Here is a 12890-nt window from a genome sequence, read left to right as displayed (position 1 = left end):
ACAGAAAGTTATCATGAAATTGTTTAACTAGTCGATCAGCTTTGACATCCCAACCTTTCATCCAAGTTGCTTCTGACAAAGGGTACCCCTTCCTGTGAACCAAATATTTTAAGCGACCCCTCTGCGATCGAGAATCAATATCTTTTTTACTTAATTTGTTTCACCCTGTACTACCACAGGCTTGGGAAGAGCGGCATGTATAGGTCTTAAAGCAGAACCTCTTTGCTGGCTTTAACAGACTGCTGTGGAATACTGGATGTATTTTCCCTAGTATTCAAGGGAGGTTAAGCTGAACAGTAACAGGGTTAATTACTTTCACTATAGGAAAAGGGCCAATGATTTTTGGTCCAAGTTTCTTACTAGGTAATTTCAATATTACTTAGTTGATAAATATACTTCGTCTCCCACTCGAAAAAGTGGTTGGAGAGAACAGTGGTTGTCTGCTTGTTTTTTATATTCCTAAGCCGCTTCCGCTAAGGCTTTCTTTGTATTGTCCCACCCTTTCTTTAATGTGTCCACCCATTCTATTAGGGACATGGAGGTGGGTGGTTCTCTAGGTAACTCAGGCATAGGAACAAACTCCATGACAGTAGTTATTTGAAAAGGTGTCAACCAGGTACAGCGTTATTATATGCCACTTCTGCGAATGGTAACAAGTCTGCCCAGTTTTCCTGTTGATAATTTACATAACATCTAATGTATTGTTCCACCATGGCATTCGTATATTCTGAAGATCCGTTGGTAGCCGGATGGAAAGCAGAGCTAAGTCCCTAGGATGATCCAATGGACTTTAGAAACTCCCTCCAGAACTTAGCAGTGAACAGAACTTCCTGATCTGAAATTATTCGCCATGGAACTCCATGAAGTCTGTAAATATGTTTCACAAAGTTTGGCCAGCTTTTTCACTGAAGGCAGTCCATTGCAAGCTGTGAAATGGGCTTGCTTAGAGAATAAGTTGATGATTTGGAAACCACTGTATTTCCATCACTGTTTGGAAGTTCAACGATAAAGTCCATTGCGATTTCCTTCCAAGGCTTTGTTGGTTCGGCTACAGGTTGGAGAAACCCAGGTTGCTTCCCTGGTCTGTTTTTCATGGTAGCACAAATTGAGCAGCTTCTTACATAGTTCTCTACATTGGTTTTCAACAAAACTGTCTTCTCACCAAATGGAGTGTTTTCAGAAATCCAAAATGACCCCCTAGCCGAAAGTCATGACTCTGTTTTAACACTGTAGTCTCCTGCTGGCAGGCACATATAATTTACTTCCTTTCCAAGCCAACCCCTCCTGCAAAATCAAATCAATGGTTTTCTTTAAACCATGCATTATTTTGACAATGCAGCTTTTAAATCTGTTGTCAACTTGTTTTCGGGGAGGTCAGAACAGTGCTTGGCTTGCGCCCTAGTGGTTGGACTGCCGGCTGGGCTTCAGAGATCATGGCATTATTCACTATTTCCTCTTATCGGCTGCCAAATTGGGGTTTTCTGGACAAGGCATCAGTCAATAGGTTTTCCCCCCCTGGAATGTACAGTACTTTAAGTTGAAGTTAAAGTGTTTAGAGTATTGAGCCCAGCGAACTTGTTTAGGGGAAAGCTTTCAAGGAGTCTTCAAAGCCTCAAGGTTTTTGTGGTAAGTCCACATCTCGAAAGGCTCTGTAACTCCCTCCAGGAAATGCCTCCAAGACAGTAGAGCCCATTGCATAGCAAAAGCCTTCTTCTCCCAAACTGTCCATCTACGTTCTGTGTCAGTCAACTTTTTGGACACATAAGCATAAGGCATCAGCTTGTTTTGAGAGTTCTTTTGAAGTAGCAAAGCCACTACAGCCATGTCATTAGCATTGACTTGGACTACAAAAGATTTATATGGATCCAGATGTTGGAGGATAAGTTCCGCTGGAAAAGATGCTTTAAAGTTTCAAAGGATTTTTAACAGTCCATTGTCCAAGTGAAAGGTTGATTAGGTTTCGGTTTGGTCAGAGAAGGACTGGTTTTTAGTAACTCTGTTAAAGCAACTTCAGCAAACAAAGGGATGAATTATCTATAAAAAATTACAAAACCCAGGAAGCTTTGAAGTTGCTTACGTGTCCTTGGGGGTTGCAATCTAGCAACGCCTTCACCTTTCCAGAGTCCATCTCAATCCTGATTTGACACCCCAGGTAGTCCAAAGACTCCTTATGGAATTCACATTTTGACAGCTTTGCGTATAGTTTGGCATCTAAAAGTTTTTTCAATATTTGTCTGACTAGTTTGACATGCTCTTCCAGGGTCTCGCTAAATATAAGAATGTCGTTCAGGTAAACAAAGACCCCCTTATACAAATGTTCACATAGCACATCATTGATCAGCTGCATAAATAAAGCGAGGGGACATTGGAGTCCGAAAGGCATGACTTGGAATGGGAAACTCAGGGCAGTTAAATGCAGTTTTCCACTCATTTCCCTCTTTTATGCAGACTCAGTAGTAGGCTTCTCTCTGATCTAGCTTGGTAAATATTTTGCCTTTGAACAGGTGATTTTAGAAAGTCCTTCATTACGTGTTTTGTATGCACACCCCATTCACCCCCCAGAAATCCACACATAATCAGAGACACCCATCTTTCTTTTCTTTAAATACCGGGGCTGCCAACCTAGATTTTGCTGGTTCAATGAACCTTCCAGCTAAGTTGGCATCAATGTATTTCCTCCACTCAGTCATTTCGGTAGGTGTCATGGACATTTTTAGTTTGGGCAGCTTTGCTCTAGGTTCTAATTCGATGGCAATCAGTGGCTTGAAAAGTGGGGATGATGTTGCATTCCTCCTCACTAAACACCTCGGCTAAGTTTCTATATTCTTTAGGAATCTGGAGTTTGTCTGGAGGAATGTGTGAAGTGGTAGCTGCTGTTTCTGGCTGTAGGCCCCATTAGTTGGCAGTCTTTTATCAGGAGGGACAGGGGGCAGCGGGCCAATGCCTATTATGATTTTCTAGTATCCATCTTCCCTTTAATGGTAGGGGCCCATTTGTCAAGCCAAGCAAGTCCCAATATGACAGATTCTGACATTTTTGGAGCTACTATAAATCTTATAAATTCATGATGCCTTCCCATTTCTAATCTAATCATTTCTGTAATCTGGGTGGATGGGACTCTTCCAATTAACGTTCCATCTACCGGTTCAAAACTTGATTGGGCATTTTAGGCCTTTAGTTTTTATCCCTAATTGCTCAACAATTGGAAGCCCAATTAAACATCTGGAACATCCTGTATCTATTTCTGCTTGTAATTCTCCAAATTCCCTCAGGCACCACCAACTTCAATTTAATTGTAAAAGGGGGGATGGCTGCACTCACCATTGAGTCTTCATCATTAGCCTCTCCGGGAAGGGTTTCTTTGCCAGAGGTTCCCTGCTCTCTCCCGTGGGGAGGGGAACCTTTACGACTTGTCTGGCAAACTGACTGGTCTCTGGAGGCTTCAGTAGAGCCCTTCTGCCTCTGGTCACTGCGGCTGGATGCGGTTGCGAAACCGGTGCAGGTACCAGACACTCGGAAGCTCAATGACCAGCTTGACCATAATGGAAGCACTTGATAATCCCTGCAGGTTGGGTAGGAAAGGCCTTAGCAGGTTTAGTCAGAGGACATCAGGGCAATGTTCTCCTTGGAAGCCTCTCAGATGAAGGTTTGCAATGTGGGTGAATTTCTCTATCTAGAGCTATGAACATGGTATATCAGTTTTGTAGTCACTCTGGTACCCCTTAGACCACATAGGCTTTTCTGACTTCTTCATCAATGGCTTCCTTAAAATAGTGCAGAAGTATTCTGTCAGGCCAATGTCCAAGATTTCCTACGACCCATCTAAAATCCCATACAAAGTCTTTTGTGTGTTGATTACCCTGTTTCATCACTTTTATTTTGTCTTCATTTTCACCTACTCTGTAGGGATCTTCAAATCTAGCCCGGAACAGCTCACCAAATCCATCTACATCATTTAGTTCAGCAGCCCCCTCATTGTGTAGCTAGACTATCCAGTCAGAAGTGTCTCCCTCATTCACCCCATCTGAAATCTCTGAAATAGTCACAATCTATTTCATATTGTTTTCCATATTATGTGCCCAGACTCAGCTGAGGAAATAAGCAAGTTTTGCAGGCTTCCCATCAAATGTTGCTCTAAACCTTGGTGGTGCTGGTCTTGCTGGTGGAATTGCCATGGTGACTGGTGGTGGGGCAGGGATCTGCTGCTGCACTCTGGTGGAGGGCAGGGACCTGCTGGGGGCACTGCGGTGGGCAGTAGGAGAAGGACCTGCTGGGGCACTGTGATGGGTGGCTGGAATCTGCTGTGATGCTGCTGCCACAGCAGATAGGGGCTGGCTGCTAACCTGGTTGTCAAGTTGGAAAAGGGGAGGGCGACTGCAGCCTTCTGCTGGATCTGATCCCATTGCTGCGCCAGGATTATTGCGGCAAATTGGTCCCATAGTGGTCTCGAAGGTGGTGTAAATGGTGCTGGCATCCACTGGCATTGGACCCACCCATGACCAAGATAGAAGCCCCAGCCTGGGGGGAATACATTCCGCAGGGGGTAGCATAAAGGCTGGTTGACGAGGAGAGGGGCAATTGGAGGTTGCAGCATTCCAAATGCTGGCTGCATCTGCTATCTCCTCCTGCTGCTTGCCCGTTATGCTGAGCTGATTCTCCAGTCATCTCTAGCTGAGTGTAAAGATGCCGACGCCCTGTTGGTTCCACTGCCAGGTTCTAGATCAGGAAAAGGGAATGTGGACTGCGTTAAAGCTCCATCTCATTTGGGGAGGTTGGGTCTGCAGGATGTAACTTCCCACTTCAAGTAGCTCAAAACACTCTGGGAGTCCTGTCAATGATTGGCTTCGAGCCGGAGACAACAGGCTCCAGTCTCGGGAGTTGTTGGATGCCGAAGTCTCTCCATTCTGATTCATGGGCTGACTTCATTGGACTGGAGTAGAAATGATGTTTAGGCGACTTTTCCTCCAGTCCCATTGGATCAGTCTGGCAACTTTTCCAGGAATTTGTTTCCTTGGGCTGAGTGCCTAGCCTTTGTCTCTCCTCTGCAGCTTCAAGGGCTCACACCACATCTTCAGAAGGAGAATACTGGGTCTCAGTAAGTTCTCCGGTAATTGTTCCCACAGTTCCTTCTATGATCTCCTCCTTCTCCTCCATCTTCGCTGAGTCTTTGCACCGCCCGAACTTTAGAGCGGTTCTGGGGCTCAGCACCCTGGACAGCCCCCTTTTGGGGTTCTGGTAACTATTTAGAGATTTGGGTTAATGTCAGTGTTCCAGAAAAACTCAACTCCAATTAACAACTCGGAGACAGGCATCTTCTCAAAGTTTTCTTTTATTAGAGTAGTATACTGGCACATCTGGGAAAACCCGAACCTGAGAGTTCTGGGTTTTCCCTTAGTAATTCAAAAGACCAAAACCAACCGCTGCACCCATCAGTCAATATGGCCTAATTACCATCCACCCCAGCTAAAGACATCCCTTCAACCACTCCTCCTGCAGGTGCAGGAATAACATGACCTTGACCGAAGAGAAGAATGCTATTATGTCTAATTACTAATACTCTACAATTCCCCCCTCCTACTTTTCCAGGCACAGGAATGTGGCAGCATGGAAGCTTCTGATACTAAAATGGCTTCCAAAGCCAACAGGAGAAATATGACTTTTTGACTATATTTTTCTTTGTGGTATTTGAAATTTTTAATATAAGAGTCTTAGATAATAAATAAACTATTTATTTCTTTATTAAAGGAATACAAGGTATGTATTTTTCCCAATAGGTACATCCACAAGGAAAATCTGTTAACAATTATAAGGAGCACCAATGTGTCTCGTCTTTTCCCTTCTAGCTGTGTCTTTTTACTATCAACACAGGTATCGGTATAATCATTACAATTAAGCTATAATAGATTCTTAGCATCAATTAATGCACTAGGCTACTTTAGGATTGTGTACAATTACTGTAGAAGGATACAGAAACAGGAGTACATGTTAATATTCTGGTGGTATTTGGGAAATATGTACTCAATATGCTAAAATATTACCATATTCCCAAAACATAGTTATATTTGAAAAGAAACCTTTGGTGTGATAAAAGTTCATAAAGGTCTCAAAATCTTTCAAAGCATATTCAAGAAGAAAAGAAGGCATGGGAGATGCAATCTGCTGATTATCACCTTTTATACCCATTACACAAACCTTCACTGTATGAAAGAACATTTCATACAGGTATTCAAATGACAAGTCTTTTAGCATAATCCAAACAAAAAGGAATACAAGAATCATACACACAAAATGGCGATCATTCTCTTAAGGTACTAGAGATTCTCTAAAACAATCTTAGAAACTTGATACGGCCTTGATAAGTTTAGTATTATGACCATTAGAGAAATTATAGTATGCAAAAGCACAAATGTAAAGCTATCCAGGATTACGTATATGTATATCTATAAATTGAGAGATTTCTTAAAAATCATTTTACCCTTTGGCTCAAAATAACAACTGCAGAAAACCTGCCTACATTGTGAAAAATAGCTAGGTACTGATCTGATAAAAAACAGAAGTGCTGGCATGCTCATCAAAATAAATTTAATGTGGGCGAGACAAATGTTTCACAGTAGGAACAGTATAGGAATACACGATCTATTATCCAGTGCTTTAAGAGAATGATCACCATAAAGGGCCATTATGCAAAGTGAATCAACAATATCCTACCACTTATTTCATCCTAAAAATAAATTAAGCAAATACAAGTGAAAATTTGTAAGTAATATGCCATGTAATATTATTAAAAAACCATCTTTCCCTTTCTCACTTCATTTCCAAATTCTAATCCTATTCAAAGTGTAGGTAAAATTATATTTTTCAATTTTTATTTTATGAAACATACAAAGGGATGTGCCAAAGGGATGGCACAACATTATAAATCCCTAAATATCTCAACTAAAAATCATTGCAGCATCTGTCTCATCTATCAATCAAAATCTCTCTGAATAGAACTTGAGCACAAATCTAATCATGTCATTTTTGTTTTAAAATCTGAAACAGAGTCCTGCAGAATTAGATGTGAAAATCATACTAAAGTAAGGATTAATTTCATAAGCAGATCTAAATGACAACAGAACACAAATTCTCATCTTATCTCTTGCAAAAGGAATAGAACATACTTTATATAGCATTCAACAAAAACAAGCCAATCTTACTTATTATTAGATTTTTATGTCACTTCAATCCAAAAGGACTGTAAGTGGCAATCAAACAATTCTGCAATAATATGAACACAATAGCCAATGTAAAACAATTTTCTCTACTTGCATATTCTGGCAGTTCCAAATCTTGGCTATTTGAGATAAAATATGTACCTTTTTATTTTGTAATTCTTTTTTATTTTAAAAGGATTAAAAAAAACCTAAATATACATCAAGGATTGAAACAAAACTTATTATTATTTATTTACAAGATAGAATGCAGAATATGGGACAGGACCCATATTTAATGACAGTCCACTGACTGAAATCAATTACTTAAATTATTCTAACTAAAGCCCTACTGATTTTAATGATCCTACTATGCATAATCAAAATCAGATCCATTCAAGATTAATCCAATGTACTTAAGAGTTTTTAGAACATCCAGTGTAATTCCTAGCATTCCTCATTCATTTGCATCCACTCAAAAATCCATGGAGCAGGGGAATTAGAATAGCTAATATAATACATATATAAAATCACTTCTCAATAAAAAAGTATTGAGAATATATTCTACCAAATGTCAGATTAATATTTCTATTATTCTTGATATTATTTATGAATATGAAAAATATAATATCCCATTACTATTTTCTTTCACATTAAATACCAAGATGTTCCTTTTGCTTTAACTCCTTTCCCATAAAGGTCACACCCCACCACCAATTTTTATGAACGAAGCTAAGAAAATGTGTGCTCACAACCAAAATAATTGCATTTGTTTAGAAGGAAAAATTCAAAACTTCAAGGCATGGACTGCTGACGAAAGAAAAGAGTGACCACGGGCTTATTTCATTCACTCGATCTCTTTATTTATAACACAGCAATAAATGTAGATAGTAATCTGTAACTTTAGAAAATATCACAAATCCTATACTTTCCCTTCAACACATCTGTTTTCCAGCATGATTATCCATTTAAAACTCAAACGTTTATTCAATCTCTGCAGAGTAGGAGACATGCAAAGAAGTAAGAGAAAATGTAATTCGGTATCCATAGCAAACTCTCAAACCATGTACCTTATCAATAAGGGTATTATGAGAAGTATGGGTGGGGTGCAGTTGTATGGCTTTTATGTTGTGGATTTTCAATATTGTCAGCTGCCTGGAGTCATCCGTGTGTGAATTGGGTGACTATACAAATTTGTTTAATAAATAAGTAAATAAAAGAATATGATAGTTATTAGGGAAAAAAAATGTGACAATATGGAACTGATATTTTAAGTGATGAACTAGAGTTTCATAACAGCTACCAGTAGGTAACCTCATTTCAAACTGAAAGCAATGGGAAGTGGTAGCAGTAAATTTAATCAGGATCAATGCATACATGATTAATGTAAGGGGCAGTCTATCACCAGCAATATGCATTTTATTGCTGAGGGAAATTGTGAAAGATCCATGGTAAGGAGATTAAAAGGGTAGTTGGTTCTCACCCGATACGACTTTTCTCTTTGTGTGGAGATAGCATTCAGGATTGGGGAAGGATTACCAGTCTCTGCTTGCTGATTTGACTGAGTCTGTCAAATCTTTGAGGACACTCCCTCGGTTGCTAGGATCCTCCCAGAAATTGGCGAAGGAATATTGACAGACAGACGTGTTCTCCTATAACAATAACATACACCATTACATTCGGAATGGATCAGAAAAGGGTGGGACTGAATGCTATCTCCACCCAAAGAGAAACGTCGTATCAGATGAGAACCAATGACCCTTCTCCGTTGTGGTGGAAATAGCATTCAGGATTGGGAGGGTTGACACCTAATTTATCTGGGGCATTGGAAGGGATGACCCCCCAGCCCCTCGAATGGGCCGCTTGTTCAATGGGTGATTTCTACCTGTCCTGTCCTGGGGTTGATCCTGCCTGCGGACGAAAGGCTTCTGGGGCCTAGAAAACCCCGCCTCCTGCTTCAGGAGTCCTATAATAGGAACGTCTGAGATAGGGAGTTGATCTTAAATCATCCCTCTTCTGGACCTGGACGGCAAGACCTTCCCTTTGTCCTTGGACCCCACTAGTACTTTGTCCAGAGCCTCTCCAAATAATTTATCCCCTTTAAAGGGAGCAGTGGCCAACCTCCACTTTATGTTTCATATCAGCTTGCCATTGTCTTAGCCAGAGCAGGCAGCAAGAGGTCACTGGCCTCCCTATTGCTCTAGATGCAAATCTGGCCACACTGAGGGTGGCATCAGCTGAAAATTCCACTGCTGCTAATAGCTTGTTCACATGTTGGTGTGATCTCACATCATCCAGTGGAATTCTCTCTTGCAGCTCCTGGAGCCAGATAAGAGAGGTCCTTTGAAAAGGGATGCGGCCGTAGAGGCCCTCACTGCCCATGCTGCTGACAGGTGTGTTCTCTGCAACGTCTGTTCAGCCCTCTTGTCCTCTGCTTTCATTGAGTCCTCAGGCTCCCCAAGGATGTCGGTGTTGGCTTTCAGGGCCGCAACTGGGGTGTCGACAGTGGGCACTTCCAGGGACTTGGAGAGGTCACCTCCCATGTTGAACAGCTTCTTGCCCAGGGAGGAAGGGCTTGGACCCAAGGGATGACCACTGCCATTGGATGACCATGGTGAACATTCTTGGTGCAGGGATGACATCTGCTGTTACTTGTTTGTTTCCTCCAGAAAATAGTGGGTCATTGGGGTCTTCAGAAGGGTCAGTAGGCTCCTGTGGTTCAGGAACCAAGCCCTGTCCTGTGCTTTTTTAGCCTTGAAGAGAAGCTACCTGAAGATGGCTGGTTGGAACAGGCTGGCATAGAGACTTGTTCAGCCTCATTGAGGCCTTCATCATCAGAGTAGTCTCTTTCCATCTTTGCCCACTGTCAGATTGGATGGAGTGTGTCATGCCCCTGGTGGAGACTGACTCTGAGGAAGAGGAGGAACAGCCAACAGGGAGTGGAAGTGTGGCTCCAGAGGTGGTGGAGGAGGCTGGGGAAGGGCAGAGGCCGATTGAGCAGTCAGAGCAGGACCCAGGCCCATCCCCTATCCACCCTAGGGCACACAGGGAAGAGACGATCAGGGTAAAACGTGGTCTACTCAGGAGGAGAGGGCCATGATCTCTTCATGGGTTGCAGGTGTGAGATCTGCATAAAAGGTTGGACCTGCGTACTAACAGACGCTGGAGACAAATTAGTGCTTTATTCCTAAAGGTTTATCTTGGTTGGTGTTCTTCCAACGGACTGTGCCTGGTTATCTCCCTGAAGTTGGCAATTATCTATCCTGGTCTGTCGTGGAACTTTATTCAGTGCGTTTTGTTTTTGCTTCGTTATCAGCTCTTTGAATGTGAACTGTGTTTCTTGCCTTTGAAATGTTATTTTGAAAATAGTTTACTCCTCCACTGTGAACAATTAAACAGTGAAGCTAAGTTGAAGGCATTAAAGGACTTTTTGTTACGTTTTGGGTTTTGTTATGTTTCTGATATACTCTGGGTCATCACAGAGTGGGAGCTTTCAGCAGGGGCATAGAACCCCGATTCTGAATGTAGGGAGAGATCCTCCTCATGATGAGACCTGTGTCTCCTACTATGCCTGGATAAAAGGGCTGGAGCCTCTGAAGGCGAACACTTAGTCTGTTTTAAAACAGCTGACACCCCTTGCCTTACTGCCTCATTTAAAACAGCCTGCATGTTAAGTTGGAATTCAGGCTCTTGCCCCCTGACTGGTCTAATGCCAGCTGACATGGGAGAAAATGTGGCTTCTGGAGCCATTTTGGGTCTCTGACCTATAACTGTCAATTGCTGGGCAGACTGAGAAAAAAATTATAATCTCTGAAGCCTCAATAGACTCCTGTTGCTCTTCAGCTCCCCCTGTGGCCATTTCTGTTACTGCACTCCTGTCAGTTTGCAGTTGCCTATCTCCTCTTAATAACAGTTGCTCCTCATTTATGCGGGAAACTATACTGGGTGCCATTTTTTCTGAAGTTTGGGCCGCTTCTTTTCCTCGAGCCCACAACTTGTCAAGAACCTTGTCTCTATGGCGCTCATCCCACTCAGCTGCCTTGGAGCACCAAGATTAATAATGTGGCATTTAAACTGCTCTGCATAACTACATTAAGTTAACTGTAAAATGGTGGCAAGTGTTCAGTTTGAAGTTTGAAGTCACCATAGGGCAGTGGTTAAAGTGTTAGAGGTTTTTTTTTTTTTAATCCATGGAAGCTTCCTGGGTGACTTTCCACCCATCACTTTCTCTCTCAGTCTAATCTATCTCACAGGGTTCTGTCTTGGTGAAGCAATTTATAAGGTTTATTGGATGCATGTATGAAAGGCAGAATGAAAACCCTGTAACAGTGATGGTGAACCTTTTGAGCCCCGAGTGCCCAAAGCACACACACATACCCAAAATGCAAGGTGCACCCCAACACATGGCCCCTGTGCATGCACGTGGGGACCCGTGGCAACCCGCACTCCGCCCATCATGCAGGTGCCCCATGCATGCGCAGCAGAGACCCAAAGGCCAGCTGGCCAGCGGGAGGCACGCATGCATGCGTGGTTAAGCTGAGCTGGGGCAATGCACACATGCCCACAGAGAGGACTCTGCGTGCCACCTGTGGAACAATAAATGGCCCTATAAACCAATAATATATTCATTTGTTACATGAAAATAGTATGTAAATCATCCAAAGCCAACTTCAGTTGATAATCTCTATAAATAAATACAGTAACATCGTTTAAAATATGTTAAAAAGCTAATATACTAAAACATACATTTTATTTGTTGCTGTTTTATTATAGTTTTGATTACTTTATGCAATTACATATTATTTAAATCATATCTATTCAAAGTGATTTCATAAATAAAATACAGAAATAAATGTTTACCAAGTGGAGAAATCTCTATGCCTGATATACAACCAGCTAAGAAATTTTTATTTGAACTTCTAATTTACAAGATAGGTAAGTATTCCTTGATAGTTTTCTACATGACACAAATGAGTTAAATGACAATCAAATTATATATGATTAGGCTACAAAGTTTCAAAATGGAAATCCTTTCTACTAAAGATTATTTTAAAAGAAACTAGTAATTAATGCATACATTTGACAGTATCTAAACAAAAGGAAACAGGACTATAAAGAGATTGACTACAAATAGTCCTTACTTAACAATAATTGGGACTGTTGCTAAGCAACAAGGTTGTAAAGCATACTGCCATGTGATAATGCCAATCTACAATGGCAGCTGTGGCAATTCCAGTTGCTGTTTTGTGAATCCTGTGCAGTCGCAAACTCCAGAAGTCACATGATAAAATCTTACTGCACTTCTGTAAACAGATGTAATTCTACTCTCCTGATATACTTAACAGAGTATATACAACTTTTTCTTCAGCTTTAATCAAAATGAACTTTTGACTTTGTTTTTGTGGAACTAGGTTGCATATCAATAGTCCTCCTGACAGCTTCCCCATTTGGCTTTGCTTTTTGGAAACTGGCAATAAAGGTTGCAAATGGTGCTCATGTGACCAGGGATGGTGAGATGGTTCAACTATGAGGAATGGTCATTAAGTCCCTTCATTCAGCACTATCAACGCTTCAAAAATTGACTGAACGTGTGGTCATTCAATGAGGACTATGCAATCTTTACAGGATCACATTCAAATGTGTGTCTTGTATTGATCAGTAAAGAACCTTCGTATAGTAAATGCAGACATTATTTTTTTA

General features: G+C 41.4%; 1 protein-coding gene across 9 annotated transcripts in view; it reads right to left on the bottom strand.

The window, feature by feature from the left end:
• Nucleotides 1-12890, bottom strand: part of NCK2 (NCK adaptor protein 2) — a 74389-nt gene that overhangs the window by 45151 nt on the left and 16348 nt on the right. For 2 of the 9 annotated variants that reach the window (XM_087938511.1, XM_087938515.1), the window contains exon 2: nucleotides 8674-8842. The exons of the other annotated variants lie outside the window; for them this stretch is intronic. The gene's annotated coding sequence lies outside the window, so the exon portion shown is untranslated. The remainder of the gene's footprint in view (nucleotides 1-8673; nucleotides 8843-12890) is intronic. 9 annotated transcript variants of the gene reach the window in all.

Source organism: Pseudonaja textilis, chromosome 8 (genome assembly GCF_049901715.1).
Source record: "Pseudonaja textilis isolate UNSWEBS1 chromosome 8, rPseTex1.2, whole genome shotgun sequence".
In the NCBI taxonomy this organism is placed as follows: Eukaryota; Metazoa; Chordata; class Lepidosauria; order Squamata; family Elapidae; genus Pseudonaja; species Pseudonaja textilis.
Note: the sequence above shows the minus strand (reverse complement) of the source record. Positions and strands in the feature narration are given on the sequence as shown.